The sequence below is a fragment of the Peromyscus eremicus genome, chromosome 3 (assembly GCF_949786415.1).
Source record: "Peromyscus eremicus chromosome 3, PerEre_H2_v1, whole genome shotgun sequence".
Taxonomy (NCBI): Eukaryota; Metazoa; Chordata; class Mammalia; order Rodentia; family Cricetidae; genus Peromyscus; species Peromyscus eremicus.
This window is the reverse complement of record NC_081418.1, coordinates 45,195,159-45,220,581: the sequence shown is the minus strand read 5'-3', so window position 1 is coordinate 45,220,581 and position 25,423 is coordinate 45,195,159. Positions and strand designations below refer to the sequence as shown.

The 25,423-nt window shown below is 37.7% G+C and overlaps 1 protein-coding gene across 1 annotated transcript in view; it reads right to left on the bottom strand.

The window, feature by feature from the left end:
- Exoc4 (exocyst complex component 4) overlaps nt 1-25,423 on the bottom strand; it is a 755,612-nt gene that overhangs the window by 301,140 nt on the left and 429,049 nt on the right. The gene's annotated exons all lie outside the window — the stretch shown is intronic.

The window sequence follows — 25,423 nt, the reverse complement described above, 5'->3', positions numbered from 1 at the left end:
TCTGTTTTACTTTATCTTCTCCAGAAACCCTGGGAAGAAATCAAGTAGGAACAATTAGCAATGCTTAATGAGCTTTGAATACAGCTGCAAAACTGTTAATTAAGCAAAATGTAAGCATGGGTGAAGCTCTAAAAGAAACAGAAGAAAAATATGAATAAAAGAATCATTAGATAAAAACATGAAGAAAAACAAAGGTCTAAAGACAGACACAGCCGAGATGGAGATGGACAGCAAACATCTTAAAATAGCAACAAAGCTACATTAATAACAAAGGTGCCTCCATTACAAAGTGACAGTTCTACAGACGGTGGGGGCATTTAGTGAACAATAAACTGATTTATATTAAAATAACTTCACCAATCCCTGAGGGAATCAACGTAACCCCCTAGTCACAGGCATAAGGATATCAGCCATCGGATCGGCAATCGCAAGTCTCTAGAAGGCACGGAGGACAAAAACTCATACTACAGTGTGAATAACTGATTAGAAGAGCATCGAATGCCATAGGTGTTCACAATACGGACTTCAAATAGGATTTAGAGAAAAAATGTTTGAGGTACCTTGTACAATACTGAAGGTTCAGGAATGAAAGCTGAAAAAGATCCTAGGATTTTAAATGACCATATCTGGAAGTATAATATTGTGCTCTGCACAAAGCTTGATTAGAGCAATTAGTGTTCCTTCCAGGTCGTTCAAGAAACTGTCCTGGAACCCCACAGGGTCCCAGATGGTGGGCACAGAGCTGGGTATAAGTTGGCCTTTCTTTCTACAAAGGCCTAACGTAGAAAAACAAGTAACTATGATATGAAGTGATATGGACCATAATTATACAAGAACAAGATGTTATGTTAGCTAAAGAAAGAAAAAGAAATTTCACTTTTCAGTAGAGCTGTGGCTAAATAAATAATTTAAAAGACTGTTAAGAGAGCAGGGACATTGTTAGCAGTTGGTACAGACAGGCTCAGAAAGTTTAGGTCAACTGAGACCTCACAAAGGGAGAGAGACAAGCCAGTACTGATAAGAGTAGACATCTCATGGTTCCTAGGCATGTAGGACTGACTACTGACAGCTTTCTTCCCTTGGCAGCTTACACAGCACCTTTGGGTACTAGGAGAGCTAGTCCCCAGGAAAAAGGATTCCAGGTCAGTTCCAGTTTCATTCTATCCAATCCTGTGTCCACAGTGTGTGGTGACTACAGCAATAGAGACTTCTTTTCCAGTTCTGGGAGGCTACCAAGGGCAATGACAATAGTCTACACTGTCTGAGGATTCTTTTGAACTTTGTTGACCAGCAACTGGAAGGAAAGTTTCCCTTGTCTGACACTCATGTTTTTGTTCTTGAGGGAGCATTATCACCCCATATGGTATGACTTCATTAAAAAATATGTATGTGCATATGCCCATATTTTTAAGTAAGCTTATAAAATGTTTCCCTATGGCTTCTTCAAGCATATCTTTAATATCATTTATCCCTCCTTTGTCCTTCCATAATACCCTCCCTCTGCCTATCCCTATTAAGAGGACCACCATCCCCATTTTCCCCATTTCCTCCCTCACAGCATTGGCAAGAGACCCCCAATGGTTCAACAGTGGCACTATTATCTTGGAAATAACCAAGAGCTGTCTAATTAGATGTAAAACCCATTCAAGAGGAGTGAATTCATTGCTTGTACTATAAACCTCGCCAACTAATGACTCATGCCTGGAGAAGTTGAAGACCCTGGAGGAGAATCTATTACAGCCATTTTCCTAAATTAATAGAATTTCTAATTATATTTTAAATACATAAAACAACAGGTGAATATTGTTTTCAACAAGGAAACTTCTTTTTGCAACATATGGAAGCTATAATTGGTCAAAATGCAGAGAATAGGTGTCTTTGGAGTTGGGGAGCCCAGTCCTAATTGATACATTTGTACTGCAACCCCTGCATCCAAGACTCAGGGAACATTCTAGAACATAGGGCAAAAATATTGTAAGAACCAGAGGCCCAGGACACCTGCTGCTAGATAGTGTCTTGTAGACATGACAGAAAAGCTACACCCATAAAATATCAACAACATGGTTGCCTAAACAAGACTTGAATAATGCCACCACTAGTTGACAACAAGCTAACAAAGATTTCAGAGGGCCATGCCCCTAAATGAAGAGTTATAGGCAATCAATGGCTGGCTGCTAAAAGAATGAGAATCAGTCTTCCCCAGGACAAGACCTCTGATAGTTTATCTAATCCCAAGTGGTCAGCCATAAATATATGTACATCTAAGCAACACTGAACTTGAGAGGGAGTTGGGGGGCATAGGAGGAACTGAAGGGGTCAGGGGGAGGGATATAGATGTAAATACAGTACTCATGCATGAAATTCTCAAAAAAATATAAGAATAAAAAAGGATAGACTGGTGTTTAGAAAGACAAGGGATTGATGAGAAGTGTGCGTGCGTATGTATGTGTGTGTGTGTGGGGGATACCAAAATAATTTGGAAGATAAAGGAAAGGGTAAATAAAATAAAATAAAATAACAAGTAAAAAGCCATCTTCCAGAAATAAAAATACATCGTTTTTATTGACTTTATAGTTGTAGTGTCATGAGAAGAGGTTTGGATTTCTGTCAAATTAACTTGGTTCAAGTAATAACTATTCTTTAGTATGTATATGACAGTCTTAACCAGGATTATTTCTGCCTCAAGTATCATAAAATTCACTACAAGTGTTAAGTAGGTAAAAGAAAACACTTTAGCTGTTTTACTCAGAAATTATTTAATACAGGAAATATGCTACTCGCAATAATATAGGAAGCATTGGTGGAACTGGGAGTAAGCCGGGTTTCCAAGGAATAATTCCTAAATAAAATGTGAACAGTGATCTATTACTGGCACAAATTACTACCCCTGTCACAGTTAGCAAAGTGAGGAGGTAGGAGGATGCCAAGACTATCATGATTTCTTTTAGAAGGTTTATATGAGTGACTTGCAGTACTTTGGTAAAAACCCCTCATCCCTATGCTGACCAACAAAACAACTGAAGCACAAAGACAGTCTTCACCCAGTGCCCTCTCTCAAACCTCTCAAAAGTGGATCTGCTAAGAGGAACCTAACTTATCCCTAAACACTGTAGCAAGAGGATCCGGGAACACAAAAAACAAAAACAAAAACAAACAAACAAAAAAAGAGGAGTTAGAAAGCTTCCTTAGTACCAAGTCAGGGTTATGGACCACAAGATGACTGAACATGAAGGGTTCCAAAGGTAGGGCTACTTTCAGAGTGACTTACCTCTTGGCTGATATATTAGGGTTTTTCCACTGTCATCATCAGAGGATTGTTCCACTTTGATTACAAAATGGAACTCACAGTTCTACTTAGCACATGTACAAATGACACTGTTGATGGAAACAAACTGAACTAATTCTTCGTATCATCTTTTAATCAGACAAAAACCCTTCCTCTAAGAGCCTTAGCAGGCTTTTTCTCACATTTGCTGACCAGAACTGTAGCATTTATACATGTCCCTCACCATTACCAGCACAAGCTGAAGTACTAACACAACTGTAAGATGAATTATGAAGAACCCTCAGGTGTAAAAAAATCAGGACCCTTTCCGGAGCATGTCACCATGCAGGGAGTACAACCTCAAGCATGTTACAATCTGAGAGTTAAGAGGAAGGATGGGTATGGATGCAGGTCGGAAGCCAGTAGGTTCAGGCAAGTTGTGCAACTTCAACTCAATGGCTTCATTCCTTCAATTCTAATACAAAGGTGATGATATGTGCCCACTCAAGTAACAAGGTTATCAGTACAAAGATGAGTAATGTCTACAACCTGATAAGGACATTATTACATTACATAGGTAAAGTCTCTGCAGACAAGATGAAATACAGGCAGTTAGTTATAAAGGAGGATGAGGAAGGAGGTTTGCTAAAGTTTTACTCAGGATAGAAAATAACTGTTAAAGGAAAAACAATTTGATGAAAGATGTTGTTCCTTGTTTTATATTATTTATTATAGGAAAGAAAGTCAAATCATATCTGATGACAGACAATAAACAAGCCTTGAAAGTTCCCAGCAGGGTTGGAGTATTTTCAGAGATTTTTTTTTCCTTAGTCAACAAAGACACCATAGTAGCACTACTCTGATGGCAGTGAACTACATTAAAGACGTATGCTGGCCATGTTGGCCACTCTTCTTGTAGGTTATCAAGAATATGAAGTTTAAGGGCCAAAGCTTGTTATTAATGCAGATGCTAATAACCACAGAGCCTCCTCTATAATGTAATGTGTACAGTGTACAAGTAACTGAAAAATTCATGGTCCTAGAGTTTTCAAAGGGTCATATGTTTAATTACCACCTGCAGTGTACATGGGAATGCATACCAATCCCCGTTGTCAGGGTCTAAAATTCTATCCTCAGAAGCACTCACGTCATACAATTATGAGGGCAGCAAGTACTGCTACCTAATAATACACTTGCAGTGTCTCCCTGCTTGCCAGAGATAATTCATTAGATCAGACTACATTATAATGTGAATTGTTACTATAGAATCCATGTCATAAATTGATCATCAAACTTTGAAAGGAATTTCCCCTAACATCTTCATGTATTCCTTATCACTACTGCCTATGAGACTTCTTTACCCTTAAATATAATGAGGACCCTCATTGTATAAATGCAAAGGACCCTCAGCTGCACAGTGGTATTAATGACACAATTATATACACTACCCATAGCTGCAACATTGCTGATTATATATTGTGAGGAAGTTGAGAAAGTTTGGCCTAATATAGGATATTCACTAAATAGAATATAAGCTTTTTAAACAGAAATAGAAATGATACAGAAGGCTTTGTTGTTGTTATCGTAGCTTGTGATGTGCAACTGTGTCAGACTAATGTGCTTTCCTCCCTCCCCATGTGTTCAAAGCCAGACAGGATAGGAGCCTTCCCCGTGTGGTGAAGTTAGAATGGGATAGGAGAGATACTCTTCTGAGATGTGAAGGGTGGCAGTGGGGCAGCTTGAGGTGGTCACTAATTGCTGTCTCAGAACCTTGGCAGCAGCTGTCACTCTTGTATCTGCTCTGACTTTCAGGGATGACTCCTCAGTCAAGGGTACGTCTAGCTCTCTAATGGGGTACCAGTTTCTGCTTCACTTGTATCATTGGGGAGGGGACAGTGAGAACAGACACACATTCTTGCTCAAGAATCGTAGATCATCTTGTTCACCCAACCTTTTATCATTTTCTCCTTTCTGGTGGGCTGACCTGCAGAGCCAAGGCTCTGGCATGCTTTGTGATGAAAGAGCTTATAAAAAGTGACTGACCTGACTCTATAGCTGACTAAAGTGAAGTTACCATAACAAGCCTCATATTGTGTACACATATGCACAAGCATGACTCTAGATTTCATACACCAGCTATTATAAACAACTTGCTAACAGACTCAAATACATTGACACTGTTATTTAAAACTTCTTTCAAGATTGCAGTAGAATACTTTACATTTAATATTCAAGGGGCACAGGAAAAAAGCGAAGTTGAATTGAAAAAGCACAGTCCTGGCCTTTCAGCAGAAGTTGTGTTGCCCTGCAAGGAAAAGTACAGCCTCTCACCATAGCAGGTATGAAGGGAAGGCAGTGGAGTGGGAGTGTCAGGCCATAGACCACAGAAGGAATTTGCATTTATATTACACTTCACAGCTCATTTTTTACTTTTGGATCTCAGTTCTCCTCCAATCTTCCTTGGACCAGTTAGTTTCCTTCTCTTCTACTGCTACAAACCATCAAAACAAGCCAAACTATTTTATTAAATGCCTCCTACATAAAGAATAACGTGCATCTAGAGCATATTCACCTCAGTTACTAGAAAACAGAACAATTCCTATGATATGGAAGTAGCATCTGGATTTTAGCAGAGGGAGGGAATTTCTAGGCATGCTGGTTCACATGGTACTCAGGCTCCTATACCCAACAGCCTTGGCATTATCAGTAACAAACAGTTCTGAGAATTCCCAATAAATTGTTACTTAAACGAACATTTTAAATCATGTTCTCTAAAAATAACATTTGTATAACTAAAAACCACAAAACCAAAGTCTAAAATTGTCTGCAGAAGACTCACAAGAGAGATACAGCAGAGCATCTGTCTAACTAGGGATAGTTAACTCCAAGGAATGCCTTGTGGAAGGCAGCACAAATAGTAACGAGTTCCTGTAGAACTCGTTCTCCTAAAGGGATTTTCTTTGTCTCTGAAAATGTTGTATTAAGCACTATGCCATTTCCAGCAATGCCCACCAGAAAGGTAATGATGCTGTACATTTAATTCCGCTAGCCTTTTTGTGTCTGCTGGCATTATAAGTAAATCATTAGCAGTCTCAAACAGACTGGCACTGTTGTTTGCTAGTGATGAGAAATTTTATTTCTTTCAATACAGCAGGAGGACAATTTGGAATTAATAACTGAGGGACACTGAATGCAAAGAAAACTAAAAAAAAAAAAAACGGGGGAAAATGGGTTCAACTTTCTAGGGCATTTATTTTATCATTAATTCAAAGATTAGATGACATTTTTCACAGAAGGTCCAAGCTAGAAAGATAAACTTTGGCCTACAAGAACACAGAAGTTGTCCCAGACCAAAACAGCATAGAGGAGAACGCAACCACCATACACACACACACACACAACCATCTTGTGACACAAAGTGTCAGGGTAACATTCAGTTACAGCCATCTTTCAATATGTACATACACACTGGTTAGGTGAGCTACAATCAATTAGAAATCTCAAGCTAGTAGTTCCATGCTGAATTTAGAAGTAAATAACACGAGAGGGGTCTGTATAAGCTTGGACATGTATGGCAGAAACCTCCCTGTCTATGACCTTGAGGAAAAAAATTAGTTCATGAGACATGAGGTTGGGGAACAACAGCCAGGAGCCCCACTGAGCTGAAACATGATGTCTTTGAGGAAGAATGATGGGTGTGAGGGGAAAATGCTGGCAGGAGTCTTTAATCAAGTATCTTGAATTTAATGCTAAATGTTTATATTTGGTTATGGTTAATGGGGAGCCTTGGAAGGTTTTAAAGAATAGTGAAGATATTGAAGCTGTGCCTGAAAACCAGTACTACAGCACTGTGTAGGATCCAGTAATGATCAGTGAGGAAGTTATTACAATTGTCCATACACAGCCAGAAAAAGATTAATGACTATGGAAATAGGAAAAGAATAACAACTTAAGAAGTGATCCTAAGATAGGATATACAGGATTTAGATAATAACTAGCAGTGACAAAAGAAAGATAAAGGTGAAGATAAGGATGATGGACACAGTGTAGACTGCTGGAAAAGCAGAAGCTAGCAGGGAAACTTGAGCAAAATAGCAGGCTCTTCTTGACATGAGTGCCAATGGCATATGAAGGAAGGATGTCTACAGGGCAGTTTGCAATGGTGATGCTGGTTGTGGACAGAAAGCAAGTTGTTAGTATCTAAACAAGAAGATAAGATCACCAGTCTAGAGAATATAAACATGATGATCCACTGTTGTTATTTGGGCAGCCATAACTCAGGTATGGAAAAAGAAAATAGGAATTAAGGAAGGTGGGGAAAACTGAAAATGGTTCCAACTGCAAACACTCATGAGGGAAGGAGTAGGTTTCCACATTTCACAAGAACCAGCAAGGGCAGAAGGGCACAAAACTGTTGGAATTAACAGCTAGGGGCCTTACTGCAGTGATGGCATGATGGTTCTCTGCCCAAGATGCATATCATAGTTCTCTGAAAGAGTTTTAAAGTGATCAACAGACAGGCTCATTGCATCAGATAAATCAGAAATTATCATGACGTTTCCAGGCATCTGTAGATTTCACAGCAACTTCTATTGAAATGCAGCCAGGGTTAACATTTACATAAAATAATGAGGCAGGAATGTTCCTAAAAAAGGTTGGAGTCAGTGGGTAATAAAATGAGGAGAAGGAGCCCAGTCTACTTTTTAGATATACTTGGTACAGAAAAGAAGGAAGTGTCTTAGCAGACTGCAGGTGAAAGCAAGTTTTCTTCAGGTTATGTAGAAAACAGGAAGCCGACAGGTATGAAAAAACAGGTATGATGGATATAGAAAACTTAAATATATGAGATTATAGAGTGTTGGATTGAAAAGGAAAACAATAGAGCAGGGAGAGCATGAAATCAAAAGCACAAATGGGAGCTTAGCTTCACAAGGAAGATGATTTAATTCTTAAAAATACAAACAAAAGGAGAAAAGAGAGACAGATAGAACTCCAAGTAGAAAACAATAAGATCTTTGCCTCAAACAGTGAGTTAATAAGTTGGTAAAAACAAAACAAAACATCTGTTTGATCTGGGGACAAATATGATATTACCTTCTTCTGCTGGGCATAAAAAGATAAATTTAATGGCAAAGTAAGCTCAGTAATCTAGATCCCATAGACTAGACTCCATGGAAGATAGCAGGATGCATGGCTGAATATAGCAGGAACTGTGAATGCAACACAGTGGAGAACAATTGTCTTACAATAACAGGACTCCATGTTTACGTTCCACCCAGCAGAGTGAAGGACTGTAGTTTCTCAAAACATAAGGGCCCAGGCTCATTCTCTGCTGCTGCTGCTGCTTCTTCTTCTTCTTCTTCTTCTTCTTCTTCTTCTTCTTCTTCTTCTTCTTCTTCTTCTTCTTCTTCTTCTTTTTTTTTTTGTTCACCCTATGAGCTCTTAGCTTCCCACTCCAGTCACCATGCTTGCTGCTTGAACCCACATAGTCCCTGCCATCATGGACTCTAATCCTCTATATAGGTAAGCCAAAAAATAACCCCAAACCAAAAAACAAACGAACAAAATTGACCCACACATGATTCAATCTAACTAAAGCAGGTTAATAAGTCTAATGTAACTGAGCAGATTTCTTTACGAGAAAGATGACATATGTCCATGGAAAAGACTTGGATAAGCTTGTAAGTCATCTGAAGGAGGTTTATAAAAAATGGCTCAAAGTCAAATGCCAGCTGTTTAACAGAAAAGGAAATGGACTATTTGAAGCAAAGTTTTACAGCATCTACACTGGCTGAAGAATGCTAAAGATTTGATCAAAAGTTTGAGGTAGGAATGGTTTTGAAATAGTTGTTAATACCAAACTAGAACCTTTGATAAATACTGACAATGAAGTATGAATTATGATTTGTTAAATCTCTAAAGTTTCAGAGTAGCATGAAAACATTACAAGAAAATGAGAATGTCAAGGAATCCCTGGGTTTCTAGAAGACATCCCAATATGAAGAGAAATTGGGAAAAACCCTCTAAAAGCAATTTTCCAATAAATAGTCTAACAGAAATAATCAGAAATCATCTACAATTTCATCCTCATACTCATATTGAAAAAAAGTGAAGAATTATCATGAGATAAGTGAACTTCAATGATTCCATTTATATTCTGCCAGATCCTGTTTAAATAAAATGGAAAACCAATTTATGACCCATCACCATCTCCTGCTTAATGTGATAATGACTGCATGGGCTTAAAAGGTTTAATTTTAAAGTCTTTTTAGTACTTGGGATGTTCTCGTCAATAATTTGAGTTTTAAGTGTCACCAACTCTCAGCCTAGACTGTTAACGGAAGCTGTCCTGGTAATACAGTGAGACTCTCCTGTGGACAACAAACAACTTAACTGTCTAAGTTGGATCTGCCAAAGGCACTATTGTCTAGTGCTTGGTAAATGGTTTGTATAAAAATCCATATATTGAGTTGAGCAGAAATGAAATAAAGTCTGAGCAGTGACAGAATGTCAATTATAGAGTTGGTAAAACAGTCCTGTTAAAAAGTTGTTAACTTGGTCCCTTTTTTATTCTAAGAATTATGCTTAAATATCACATCAAGAAAAGTCATTAAGAGGAAAAATTCTGGTAACTGACATTAATTATATATAATATATATATGTATATATACACACACATATAGTAATGTCTGTAAAACTCATTTTAATCTACAGAATACATTGACATATTTCATTCTTGGGTTTTTAAAAACATCTCTTGAGGAAAAAAAACCCTCCTGATACATCCATTCTAAACCTAATGCAATTCAAGAACAGCTTGTAGAAACTAATCTAGGTAACTAGGATAAGTGCTTGATCAAGGAACCAAATTAAGGGCTTCTGCTAAATTCCATGCTGACTCTCTGAACCAGGAAGTTTTAAAGTGGTGAGAATGATTACCATTTTATTTATCTTTTTATTCTTATTTTCCACTATACTGCAAGTTATATAGTGGTAGAAGTCAATGTGATAGGTTTAAATCATATCCTAGTAATATACAGGTAATCTTCAATTAATGCTGATTACAAGGACCCAGGTGTACTGGGCATCCTTCAATCGATGTCCTCTATAAAAGGCAGAAGCTTTCCAATGGGAGATGGAGAATTAATGTTTAGTGGATAAAGTGCTTCAAAGACCTGGATATGGATGATGGTGATGGTAAAAATTGTGGCTATACTTCCTGCCATTGAATTGTAAGCACAGCTAGAATTGTAAAGACAGCTAAATGGTTAAATTGCTAAGTTTAGTACTGCTCAATTTTATCACAATAATAAAAAATCATTAAATGTTTTAAACCTTAACAATCTGATTAACATTGTTCTGCAAATAGTAAATTACTATAGGAAGATATTTAATGGACTTGAGGAACTATGTTAAGTATGCTGCTTTTCTATTTAATATGACTCGTACTTAAAGTAACCTGAAAACCCTAAATCTTTTTTTTCCCCAATTGCACAACTAGATCCAGTTTATAAGGATAATATAAGGCCTTTTAAGTGGTCTTATGAAGTCAAATGAAGGCTAACAGATGATAATAGACTATCTGCATATTTCCCATAGCATTTCCTAAAACTAATAAAGATCTCTATACTAGCATCTATGAGTTAATCCACACAAAACTGGAGAGGAGCTGACAAAAGAACACTTATTTCTAAAGACCACAAATTTCAATGGTGGCATCAGTAGATGCTACTTTCAAAATATGTCACAATATCACACATCCATGAGGGCAGAGGTTGTATTTTTCTTTGCTGTACAATAAAACTTAAGCAAATAACAAAGGAAGGGAAAGAGATAGAAGACAAATGTCTTTATAAACATATCCAAACAAAAATCCAAGAAAAAATTTGGGTTGTGCTCAGTCTGAAGTAGCTTGCTGTTCACCAAGTTGACTCTGATTATTTCAAAATACCATTTGTTTTTCTGCACCCTTGCTCAGTGAATACACTGATTCATCTTAATGTCATCCTAACAGTCCATCATTGATTTGAAAGGAATAGCCGCAAAACAAGACATGTCATTAAGGGATAATCACAGACATTTCATTCCAGCAATCCTTACTTCAGGGTCCTCCAAAATGCTTCTATGACTTTCAAAAAATGCCCTGTTCAAGTATAAAATACAATTTTAATCCACCCAATGAGATTCTGACAATGTCACTATTGAGTATTACCCATTTGACCTATGTCACTAAGCAAGAAGCAGAGTCTCCAAGAAGCTTCTACAACTAGAGGTTGTCTTTGTTTGTATGCTTTTTTAACCTTGCTTTGTGATTGTTAGAACTGAGCAAATATTAGAATAAGGGAAGATTAGGTCCACGCTGTTATTTGCTCCAAAGTCTACAGCTTTTATTCCCTTCACCTACATCTAAAAGAAGGTAACCACAGCAGCCAAGGCTTCTGTCTGCATGCTGTAACATTTCATTTGTAAAGGTCAATTACTTTATATATTGCTTTGGGAGGCTTCCAAATTAAGATTTAATTAATCGTCTTCCTTGGACCAAGAAATTTAGAAATTTAGACTTAGCAAATGAAACTTTCTTAGTATTCTATAGTGAGGGAGGAAGCTGTCTCCACACATGAGCACATTCAGAAAAGAACTCACAATGTTGACTATGACTGCTATTCTGTTTTTATATTGCCATATAAAACATGAGTAAGGGAATTCTCAAAAGTCTCATTAAAATAGAAAAATCTGTATCTAACTAAAAATGAAATATTAAAAGAGCTTCAGAAAGCCTTAGTATCTTCCACAGGACCTAAGAAGGTATCTGATTCCAAGAAAATAGTCCCTTCCTGCCATGACACCCTCCAGCTACAAGGCATACAAAGAGCACTGCATTGCGCCCTGGCACAGGCTGAACCCACAGACCCACCTGCTCCCTGTTACAAAGGCATTTATTTGGCAGTTACCTTCTATGTATTAATATTTTTTCAGTCTTATAAAAAGTACCTTGCAAGATTTGAGTATTAGGCCAGCATGATGAGACCAGACCCACTGATTAATGACAAATATGCACAGAATTCTCCTCTAATTATTCCATAATACACTTAGTATGGTTACTGTTTTCACAAAAATTAACAATGTTTAATAAAATAGTATCATTTTATATCTACTTAATAGAAAGTAACTATGTCAGTGTTTGCTTATTCTCACATTTCTCCTTAAAGCCTTCCCCAAGTTTAGTTTGTTGTCTTTATTCATTTTTTAAAATTTTTACCTTTTTGCTTTCCTTAGAACTAGTTCTAAGGAAAAAGTTTGAAAGAAGAAAACTCATCAATACCAAAATTATATAAGAACCAAAATATTTGTAACTTAAAGACATCGTCTTGTCATTCAAGTGTCTCACAGCCTGCTTTGGTGGATGGTTTAGATTACTTCCATATGAACTGCACCTGAAGGGGAAGGGAGGAAAACAGGAGGCAAACAGTTTCGCAATACATGAATGTTCTAATGGCAGTTCTGCTGAGAGATGCAAAAAGGGGAGAGTTTTGTGGACTTACAGGTCCAAATGTTAGGCTGGCTCAAACTTAAGCCAAAGAGAAACTAGGGAATAGTTGTGTGTTGGATGACTAGAAAACTTCAATGGATTAAATATAATACCTATATGTAACAGTTCTTTTCAACTCAGTAATAAATAAATGGGGTAAGAGCACCAGAGTAGTTTATAGAACAGAACAACTGTACTTATGTCACTGGGGGACATAATGCAGATTACAAATAGTGGAAAGGCACTAAAATAAGGAAAGTTTGTACTAAATGTCAAGACAAATTATCAATAAATACAACAATTTCCCAAGTGAAACACAGAAAATCCAGCCTAAATCTAACAAAGAAAGGTATTCTATTCTTTGATTGATTCAATATGTTCAAAAAAGGTCTGAGACAGTCTATACCTCATAGTGCTATCTACAGTTCTGAAATAAAAGGCTGTCTTCAGTAAACACCATGTGACAACATCAATGGAAAGATTCAATAAAAATATTCCCAGTACATATTGTCACAGAGTATTCTTCTCAAGGCAACTTCCCAGCAGTTACTTTCAGGAAAGAACAACTGTGTGTCTTGCTGCCCAAGGTTCGCAATGCCATTAACAGAAAGTTTAGCACCCCATGCAACTTTTCCAGTCCAAGTTTCACAAAGGCATTGATAGGAGGCTCAGCACCCTGTGGAACTTTCCTGCCTGATGCACTACTATAAATTTTCACGTGACATTTCAAGGTCTAATGAAAAAATTATAAATATTGACTTGGGCTACAGTTCCTTCTCATTTTGTGATTCTCTGTTGATCCAAAATAATGTAGCATTTGGGGACAAAGGAAGAATCAGAAGCTAACGTGCAGATACCAAGTGGCAATGATTTAATGGAACTTCAGCAGGAAATGTAGAGTGTAAAACTGTGGTTAAGGCATAAGACTGAGCACTTAAGTGTTTCAACATAAATAATTTAAGAAAAAGGGCATGCAAAGGTAAGTAAGCAGCATTACTGTACACAAAACATGGAGAAAAGCAATGATCTTTGAGTTTTCCTATACAACTTGCTTGTTAAATTGTTCACATTGAAAATTTTTGCTTTAACATGATCCACAGTAATTTCAATAAATGAATAAACTTATTACAACTCTCCTATCTAATTTTCATGAGACCTTGTTTATCTTACACTGAAGGAAAAGAAATGAAGACTACAAAATTTAAGTTACTTAGAAAATAAATCACAAATAATTAATAGTATATGAAAGAACAAGTATATAAAAACTAGTTTGTTTTATACTACCCTCAATGCTCAAAATCAGTATTCTACTAATATTTTATGCACATGTTCTTAGGGTCTAAAATAACAGTGTACATTAAATTAGCAACTGGGATCAAATAAGAAATGGCATTCATGACAGTGGGACCACTCTAAGGTTGCAAGGGTGGTTTAAAAAAAAACCTTCAGAAAGAGGACAATATACCAAAAAGAGAAGACATTTGACTAGGTCCAGAATAAATGACCAAGATTGCAATAAGGACTGAAAGAGAAAAGATATTTCAAATGGAGAGTATTCGACACAGGACAAGAACAAAGAAATTCACTTGCAGGGAGGTTGAGGCCCTATGTGTGCTGTAACTGACAACAGCCATATGAAAATATACGTGCCTATCAGGGAGTGTGAGAAAGGCATTACCTATTTCTAAACAAAGCTGTGGTTATGTATTATAACTTAATAGGAGACAGAAGAGACTGTTGTATGCTCAGTGACACAGTGACCAAACACATGTGGAGGAACTCACTATGTTGTTCCACGTGGCATCTGCTAAGTACCACTGAATCCCTGCTCAGTGTGGTTTAATTTGGCTCCTGGAACAGCACTTTCTGCATTGTTCACCCTTCCTTACAGTCTTCCTCACTTCCTTCCTCTTATTTCCCACCAAGCTGTGCCATAGATCAGTCCTCAGAACTCTTCAAACTGTCACTCTGGAAAACCTCATTAACACTCAGGAATACTATTATTTTTGCTAACTATCAATATGTACTATAGCCCAGATGCTTCTTTTCAACCTCAAAATTCTTTTGGCTATATAAGAGATGAAATGTCTTTTTCCCCTCCTCTTTTGTGTGTGTGTGTGTGTGTGTGTGTGTGTGTGTGTGTGTGTGTGTGTGTGTTTGTGTTCCCATTCGTTTCCCTGTCCCTTCATCCACCCTCTGCCCTTGCAGCACACCCCACCCCATAAAATTTAAGAGACAAAAGAAAAAGAAAAAAAAAGGGAGGGGAATCTCATCATGGAAGCTGTACTATGACACAGTGAGTCACACAGTAAACCCTTTTGTCCATATACCTTTCATTATAAGTGTTCTTTGCAGAGAGTCATTGGTCTGGTTTAAGGCCTCTAATTTCTACTACACTGTCAATGCTGGGCCCTAACTGGAACTCCTCTTGGTTATCTTGCTGTAGCCTTGTCTGCAGATTTGAGTCTGCAGGACGGGTCCCTTCATGTGCTCCAGCAGATCACAGACGGGGTGGGCCAACTCATAACCCTGGTCCTGGACCTGGGTAGTTGCAGGGTTGGTCAGTCTGCCAGCTCTCTCTTGTTCTCACCACCTGGATAAGCTCTCCTGCGTTGTCCTGGTTGAGTTCACTCTTTGCAGAGATGAGCAAGGGGCGGGGCCAGTTCTGCTTTCATGTCCTCAGGGTTGGATCTCCCACACCTACACTTTCAGGGTCAGCTCTACCATGTTGCCCAGTTGTGGTGCAGGGTCACTTTCTCTGGTGCTGCCTGCAGCTGATGAGGGGTAGGGCCAACTCTCCCACCTGCCTCAGGTGTTGGGGGGTGGGATCTCTCCCTTGCCCATGGTGTCACATGACATATGTGTAATGGGGACAGCTCTCTCACGCTCACAACTTCAGGGCTGGCTCACCCACACTTCCACCAACAGGACTGGCTCTACTGTGCTGCACAGGCGAGGTGCAGAGTCTGCTCTCCCAAATGTTGCAGCTGATGGCAGGTAGAGACAGCTTTCCTGCCCTTCTGACCTCACAGCCAGCTCTCCCACCCACCTCAGGTGTTGATCAGTGGGGTGAGGGTAGGGGACTAAGAAATTACTTAAACAAAACAAAGCCAATTAAACTCAGTTTCTCCTCCAAAATCTGCAAATGGTAGCTTTTCTCCCTCTGCAAATGGTAACTCCACTTTACCAAATGTACAGGCCATGGGCTTCAGGGTATGTGAGCCCTCCTTTTCTTTTACACTGCACTTGCAATCAGCCTATAAATCCTGTCACTTCTACTTGGAAGGACAGCCAGTTCATCATCACCTCAACTCTACTAGGAGTCTTTAAACTACAGCCTACAGACCCTCAAAGAATGTTCTATGGAAAAGCAACTGCTCTAGCTCATTTACATATTGTCAGCATGCACATGAGTAGCTTTGAAAGAGGTTACATGACATGCTGTGGTGGTTTCAATAGGTATGGACCCTATAGATTCATGCTTTTGAATGCTTGACCCACAGGAAGTGGCACTAATAGAAGGTGTAGTCTTGTTGGAGTAGGTGTGGCCTTGTTAGGGGAAGTGTATCACTGTGAAGCCAGGCTTTGAGATCTCATATATGCTCAAGCCATGCTCAGCATGACAGTTCATTTCCTGCTGCCGGAAGACCAAGATGTAGAACTCTCAGCTCCTTCTCCAGCAGGATGTCTACCTGCACGCTGCCATGTTTCCTGCCATGACAATAATGGACTAAACCTTTGAAACTGTAGGCCAGTCCCAATTAAATGTTTTCCTTTATAAGAGTAGCAGGGGGTCATGGTGTCCCTTCACAGAAATAAAACCCTAACTAAGACACATGCAAAACCTAAAATAATTTACTATCTAAACCTTTGCAAAAAAAGTATTGTTTGGATAATACTACAATAATTATCATTATCCCTGCTTATGACTCTGCCTCCTTCCATGCATTCTTCACAAAGCAGCCACTGCTGGTCATTACCTAAATGATGCTATTTAAATTTAAATTGTACTGAGTTAAAGTCTTTAGATCTTTAGGTTCATTAATTACATTTCCAGTGAACCATAAAGGCATTTGTGGCTGCCTTATTGGCCACGGTTGATTTTAGAATATTTCTATCATCATAGAAAATTCTGTCATCTAGCACTGCTTTAAAACCTATCAGGCCATATCCCTCTACTTCTCTAAACCCTCTAAAGTTTTCTATTTTAATTCAATGTCCAATTCTTTGTTGTGGCCTACTATATGGCTATTCTCCATGCCCACTTCCAACCACTGCTCTGACCTCACCTCCTTTTTCTTCACTTACTAGCCTGTTCTCACCAGTTCCTCACAGTTCCTCAAAATACAAAGCACGTGATTCCTTAGGGCACATTACACTTGTTACCTCTTTCTAGAATATCTGTCTAGAAATACCTTCTTAAATCCTTCTTTTATTTCCTTTGAATTCTGTTTATTTCTACCTCCAGAGATCCTTTTATTAGTTCATTGGTCCACTTCACCTATATTAATGATATTTTCTATTATTATCTATATTTTGTGGTGTACTAGTAAAAACGAGAGATAATGGTATTGATAGTATATGTGTTTCTCCATAGAGTATATAAGTTCTAAAAACAGGAGTTTTGTGTATATTCTTCACTGGCAAAACTCCCAACCCAGAATACTATCATGTACACAGGAAATATTCACAAATGTTTGCCAAATGAGAAACAGGAATGAATAGATGAATAAGAAGGCCCCACAAGGGATGCCAGAAGAAGTAAGATGTAAATTTTCCCTTGAAATGCGTCTCACTGACCCAGCTGCCAAACATAGATTGAAAGTTTTCTTCCACCAAAGCTTGAACTGATGGAGATCTCTTTTCAGTTAACTTTGGAATTGGGAAGGTAAGGGGCAGCTTCTCAACTATTCCACTGACATCATCTATACCTTGAGCTATCTGATAAGAAAGGTGTGAGTGTTTTGAAACACTTGTGTGGGAAAATGAGACCTGACTCAGGAACTCAATGCTTAAACCTGATAGCAGACGAGGAAACTCAAAATTCAACCCACTAGCCTAGGCTCAGTTATGAATCTATCATCATTAAAATTTCTAACAATCTTATTTTTGACTCAGATAATTTATATGGCCATGATGATCAATCTTATCTAAGATTCTCTTTATGTAACTCAAGGTTTCACTCAGCTTAGAGAATGTCATCATGGGAAAAAACTATTTAGAAAATGAAGATGATAGTCTCTGTGGAGTATAAGAGGTATAATTATACTTTCTGACCTCTTCTCAAGAAGAAGTACTAGCACTGTTGTTTGGAATGATGTTCCTTGGCTTCTCTAACAATTCTATGGAAGAATGAATGAAGTACATGCACAGAAAGAGGAGTGAGAGCAATGGGTCAAGGGCCAGCAGGAACTGGCTCAGGCCAGCGTTATAACACATAACCCACTGCAAGGAACATCACAGGAGCTCTTCTCCAACTCCTTTCCTTTCTTTTCTTCCCTTCACAGTACTTCCTTTGACCAAGAACCTCAAAACAGCTACTTTAGCAAGCAACAAAGTAGTACAAATATATTCATTCACTTTAAGCTTTCATCTAGCAAATCTGTAGCATATGAGTTCAAAAGTGGGTAAATAATTATGATTAGTAATGTAAACAGAAATAACATTTAACTTAAAAAACAACACCATAAATAAAGGAATTATAATTTTCTGAAGCACATAAATAAAAGCAAATCTGTGAGATGCTTACTGACCCAGAAAAGATTAAGAACATTTGAAATAAGACATGCAGAAGATTTCAGACTCACACCAATTTTCTTTTTCCTGTCCCTGATACTATCTATAACCACATGACAACAATCCAGTTCAAAGTGCTAAATTTATGTACTAAGGACATAACTCAAAGGCTTGCTCATTTAAAACTGTAGCACTTTAGGGCAGTTTGGAGTGATGGCGCTATGAACCACTTTGCATTTTGAATGGTGGTAAAAGTTTACATTGATTTTCACAGAAGACACTTAAATACTTGAGTAAAAATTAATGGTGACCTTTAAAATGCCTGGAATCCAAGCTGAAGTATTGAACGGTTATCTCTTTGACTCCCTGTATCAGTTGCATGACACCCAAGGCCTGTGGGTTCAACAATTTCCAAACTGATTACAGAGAAGCACCCTAGTCACCAGTACAGCTTAGCAGCATCCTCTTGAAGCATCCCATAGAAAGGATCCATTGCTGTACCCCAAGTTGGCAGAATCTCCATTTTTTTTCCTAATGGAAAAACTGAACTGCTTTCTCCTTTTAAAGAGTCTCGGGGATCTTCCCAGAAGTCCAGATAATTGCAAAGGTGATAATAATGTACCCTTGGGCAGGAGCCATGCTAATCTGCTCTGTATCATGCCAATTTTTATGATATGCGCTACTGAAGTGAGAGAGAAGAATACATACTTTAAATAAATAAAATTATAAGATCATATAACCTAAAAAAAAGTACCCTCAGACAAAGCAGCTGAATGTACATGAGAAATTGGTTTACTTTATTTCATGTCTCAAACTCTTACTATCAATAGATTTCCAATATTTCACTGCAATGAAAGAATAATTTTGAGACATTTTATCCTCAAATTAAGTAAGTCTTAACAAGAAACAATACATTTTGGCTCTTCAGTTTTAACCTCCTCATCTACATCCCAGAACTTACATGCATTTGCAAACTGCATCCCATATAGAAATTCCTCTGTGTCTTATTTAAAGTCAGAATATTCAAACTCAACTGTCTCTGGGGATGTGAGAGTCTCAAATTTTACCCTATCTGCAAGTAATTAATAAAAGTTATCATACCACAGACTCACAGATGCTGGCAGAATTAAAGTAGCAACAAAGGAACCAAAAGGAAGTTCCTGGTTGGAGACCAGGGACATATCACTACCCTTGGCGGTAGTCATCACCAGCATTACGGTTCCTGTGCATTGGTTCTTTGAAGCTGCAAGATGAGCTTCTGGTTGTACACACACTAGCCAGTACTGGAAAATGGGAGATTGAGATTTGAAAAAGCTACATTTTTTTTTTTTTTAATCAGGGATCATGGATGTCAAAAGCAAATCAGCTCTATCCACCTCTGCACCGGCAGGAAAACAATTATTTTTTCATGTTAGAAAGTAGGTGATTCATTTTTTTTCTTTCAAGACCTTTAAAAAAAATAGAATTATCCTTGTGAAAATAGTCCTTGATAAAAGCACACTAATAAGTCAAGAAGGAAACCAAGAAAAACATGAAGATTTTTCTCTGAACTCTTGATCTTCAACATCTACCCAGCAATGACATCTAAAAGAGATACCTAACTTACTAGGAGGTCATGGAAATTCCTAATGCCTGTGATTGACTACAAAAGTTCATACTATATCTATGTTTTACAATAAAAAATATGACATGGCCTACATCACACTCGATCAACTCTGTCTTTTAAAATGCTTAGTAACGCTATTCTGAAGGGGAACATGACTCCTTGATGTACCACATCTGCCATATCACATTGCCTATGCATTAAAAGAGGTTCTCTATCATATTAATGGTTCCAATTATCAGTTTTGATTCTTAGTTTTTCTCCTATAGATCCTATGAAAGCTCAAAATAGATAATACTCCAAAAATATGTTTGATGATTTTTTTAATGTATTTTTCATAATAATAAGCTCCTATGAGTATGGAAAAGAGTATATTGCAATGAGACATTGCTGCTGATAAATGTGCAAAGCACTGATGTTTTTCTTAGTATTAATGAAAAAAATGGAAATGAAGCTCTATGCTTTCCCATCTTCACTGAAAAGCCATTAATTTAGTGACAGAGAGAAAGAGTTTTCGAAATTTCAAGTTCTCTTTCCCCTTAATTGGACACAGATAGGAAATGCAAAAGCAGGTCCACCAGAAATGAAAGAAATAGAACCAAAGTTCCATCTCAGTATCATACCACAATCCTGCATTGACTTTAGGAAAGTGCTAAGAAGTTCTATTTTAAATCAAAAGATAATTCTTAAATTATCAGATTACACCTGGGCCAGAATAACAACCCATTATTTTCATGGTGTCATGTGAACACTGACAGACAAGCCAGTCTGAAATCATGCATTATTCCTTTACTAGAATATTTATTTCCTACATTGGTCTTGTATTCTGTTTACCAACAATGAGATTATTACTATTTGCAAAACCCAACAGAGGACTGCAATATGTATCATCAACAATGTAAGCACAAATATCATTCTGACTCCAATAGTACTTTTACTGGGATATTTAAACAATAAGAAAGTAAAACAGGAGTAGAAAAGCCAATATATTCCTAAGAGTAGTAGTGACATACTATTGTAAAATCCAGTGTTTAACTTAATTGTGGGAGTAAAGTCATTCAGGTCTCTTAGGGAAAAACTATTCTATTCTAGGCACTGAGTCAGGGACTAGTGATAAAAAGATAAACAAAACAAAACAAAACAAAAAATCAGGCTTTGCCCCAAGAGGTCATCAGTGCACACTGGTGATGGTAAGGGACATAGTAGACAATCATACCTAATTAGTCACAATACTAGAGGCTAAGAATCTACTAATTCTCAGCTCCTTTGCATGCTTCTATCCATCTGTTCACCCACCCATTCATCCATGTACCCATCTACCCATCATCCACTAATCCATCCTGCTATCTATGTCCCTACCTGTCATCCATCTATCTACTCACTCATCCATCCATTTTCTGGGCAGCCATCAGTTTCTAGAAAGCACTATACTTGACAGGGTTGGAGAACAGAATGCTAAACAAAACATTTCTAATGTTTATGGAACTTTGGCACACTACTTTTAAAACAATCATTACATCTTGGAAAGGGGATGTGTTGTTCTAATTCAATTAAATCAGAAATCGCATCTACTTCCAAGAAATCCTGTTGTACTTGTTCTTGTACTTGTCAATATGTCCTATTAAAATGATTTATATTGATTTCTTTGTTCTTACAATGCTAAGCCTTAAATCATGCCTACAATAAAGGAGAGAAGCTGATGAACAAGTTATGATGAATACCGCAACTGAGTCTGTAAGTGAAGAGCTGAAGGCAGAAGACAGACTGAATGACAACCAAAGTCAGACAATCCAAATCTACAGCTTTATGGAAGATAAATTACTTTTAGCATAAAATGTCTTCTTGCCTTTTGGTTTCTTTACCTTTAAATCTATATGAATTATCTACTAACACATTATTCTTAAAATGTCCAATACATATCATAGTTTGACATGAAAATCTTCAAGATTCCAAGTGGACTGGTGGATTAATCCATAGTGCTACAGTAAAGGTCTCATATAGTAATATGTTAAACCCAATTCTCCCCAGAATTCACTTTCTCTGATGGAGCTAGTTTACTCATAGACACGGACATACACGTTCTCATAAGTTTTCTCACCATTAGCTTTCTTGGGGGAACTTTTCTTTTCAGCTAATACTCACTAAACATTAATAATATGCTACATGTCTATCTAACCCTCACTACTCTTCTACAGAGAATAAATTGATATTGCTTCAATTTTATAGTTGGGGCCTTTGGTGACATGACTAGTGATGGGACAGCGGATACCTGACTTGAGATACATACTTCTGGGGCCCAAACTCTGAGCCATGCTAGAACAAGAAAGGTTATCTGGTGGTGACTCTAGAGCTCACTCAGTGTTGTCTAGACATATTGGCTGGGCCAAGAGAACAACTTCCTTCCCTATCAACTATCACCAGAAGCAATGACTTCTTCTTTGCAAAGGGGGAAAACAATTTCCCACTGTTTGGAGGTGTCTAGATAATTGACAGCTGACATTCCCAGATACTTTCTGTAGGCAGCTAGGACCTAGAGATAGTGATTCTTTCTCAATCTTGTCCTATGACAGGTAAGAAATGCAAAGGAATTTGTGTCTATGTGATGGGTTCAGGAGAGTCCAAGCCCAGCGCATCTCTATGTGTGATGACATGAGAATTAGGGGAAAAATGTTTTCTCTTTCCTTGCAAACTTACCCTTACATTTTTCCTCTCACTAGCATTACCTATTTCTTAATTCCTTCTGGTAAGAAGGTATAATTGCTTTTATTGCTAGTATTTGGTGAATGGAGACATTGATAGATACCAATACATACAATACTCCAGTGCCATTCAGCATGAGTCTTACCTTCTTATACAAAATTAAGCTAAAGTATCATTCTCTCTGTGAAGGAATTCCTGATTCTCTTTAGTGAAGGGGTCCCTAGTCTATGAATAAAGTAAACCACTATGACATATTCTATTCTTTTATTAAAGTATTGTTTACACAGACATATATTATAATTCCACTGAAATTGTAATTTCCTCTAGGTAAATAACATAACCATGTAGTAAAGGCCATTACCATGTAGTAAACAGATGTCACCATATACAAAATAGGCACTTGAAATCTCACAAGTCCCTGGGTGTGTATATCTACCCACTAGAAATTTATTAACAATAAACATATCAAGAACTTTCTTGGGCACAAAATATTGCTTTGCCATAAGATGCTCCCAAACTCTCAATAGGAAGAATTGCTGTGGAATAATCCTTCTGTATACTGTGAAGATGTGTTGCTCTCATTGTTAATAAAAAGCTGATTGGCCAATGGCTAGGCAGAATTTTTGGGGCAGGAAGAATGCTGGGAAAATAAAGGGTGGAGTCAGAAGAGTAGAGAGCCAGATGTGGAAGTAGAGATATGAGAAGCTTGCAGATGAGGTAAATAAGCCTCAGGGCAGCACTATATATTAACAGAAATGGGTTAATTTAATTTGTAAGAGCTGGCTGGAGACAAGCCTAAGCTATCAGCCAAGCATTTATAGTTAAAAATAAGTCTCTGTGTGGTTATTTGGGAACTGGCTGACAGGAAAGAAAAGTTCACCTACAACGAATATATAAATAATATATTCTGATAAGGTTATACACAATGAAACACAGTGAAATGGAGTGAAAATCACAGGAGACTTCACAAGTAGGTGAGACATACTCAGACAAACATATACACACAGTGAGACAAAGGGAGACAAGTATAGAGATAGACAGAGAGGAAGGTAGGGAGATGGGGAGGGAGAGAGGGAGGGAGAAAGAGAGAGGGGGAGGGGGAAAGAGTGAGAGTGACACTAGAAAAACTAGGAATCAACATTTAATGTGGCCTTAATGAGGTAGACTAGAAAGAGGGACTTTCATCAGGCAGTGGTGGTGCATACCTTTAATCTCAGGACTCAGGAGGCAGAGGCAAGAAGATCTCTGTGAGTTCAAGGTCAGCCTAGTCTACAGAGCAAGTTCCAGTATAGCCAATGCTGTTATACAGAGAAACCCTGTCTTGAGAAAAGAAGGAAAGGAAGGAAGGAAGGAAGGAAGGAAGGGAGGGAGGGAGGGAGGGAGGGAGGGAGGGAGGAAGGAAGGAAGGAAGGAAGGAAGGAAGGAAGGAAGAAAAAGGCTTTCTACAACCAAATGAAGAAAATCACCCAAGTCCTCAGTTACTAAGTAATTTATGTGGGAGGATCCTGGTCACTTGTAAACCTACAAACTTCACCAAGATTTCAAGTTTTCCTAGTACTGATCAACCTTGAAATACACAGACTTTTTTGTGATTTCATTCTTTACCTGTCTTTAGAAGCCACCTAAAACCATAAGAAACAACAGTGACATTTGTAAAAGTTCTAACAATTCATCTTTGTGTGGATTCTTAATATTTCTCTTTGCCTTATTTTTCTGGTTTTAAGTGCCAATTCTAAACCTATGGGAAACATCAAAGGGAATGGGGTAGTTTTTAGCTTGACAATGAAAAAATAAAGTTCATGCTTCTTTATTTATATCTACATTCAAATAACATGGCACTGGTGTGAACTGTGGCCAACTGGAGAAACACTTTTGGAGATTTTTCTTTTTTTAACTACTAATACCAAATGAGTCTTATAAACAAGAACCTTTAGAGGAAAGCTCTTCCATTTTGGATATTTTTATTTATATGTTTCCTTTCAGGAGACCAGATCTGTATTAAAATCATTTTAAGTCTTTTAGTCTAACAGATGAGGTCAAGTGTAAAAAGCACATACTTTGTAAACAGGAGGGATTTTTCTAGATCATTCAAAAGCACTGTTCTTTGCTTTCAAGTTTTTTTAAATTTGTATGTGTTAACAGATTACTTTTGCCCAAGACACTCTCCCATGAGCTCCATAACAAGCTTTTGCACTAGGTTTTTCAGTTTGTTTCTGTTACAATATTGACAACTCCTTGAATACAGATGTCCTGTCAACTTTCCCACTCAACAGTGTACTGCACACAGTAGAACTTACATTTGTTCATTGAGTATATCTTCCAGAAGAATATTTAACACATAGCCAGCTACAATAAATATCTTGAAGTCAGCATTGTAAACTATCAATCAGAATTGAAAATATTCATTAAATCGCATTCATAGACAAGGTCTTCCTGTGTAGTTTAGGTGGGCTCCAGCCTTGCAGGGCTTCTGCCCAGTCTCCTGAGTGCTAAGATTCCTGACATTAATCTTTTTAAAGAGCAGGAAGACAATTTCTTGATTGTGGCAAAGTGTCCTCACCACACTCCTGAGGCAAAGCTAACTGCTTTG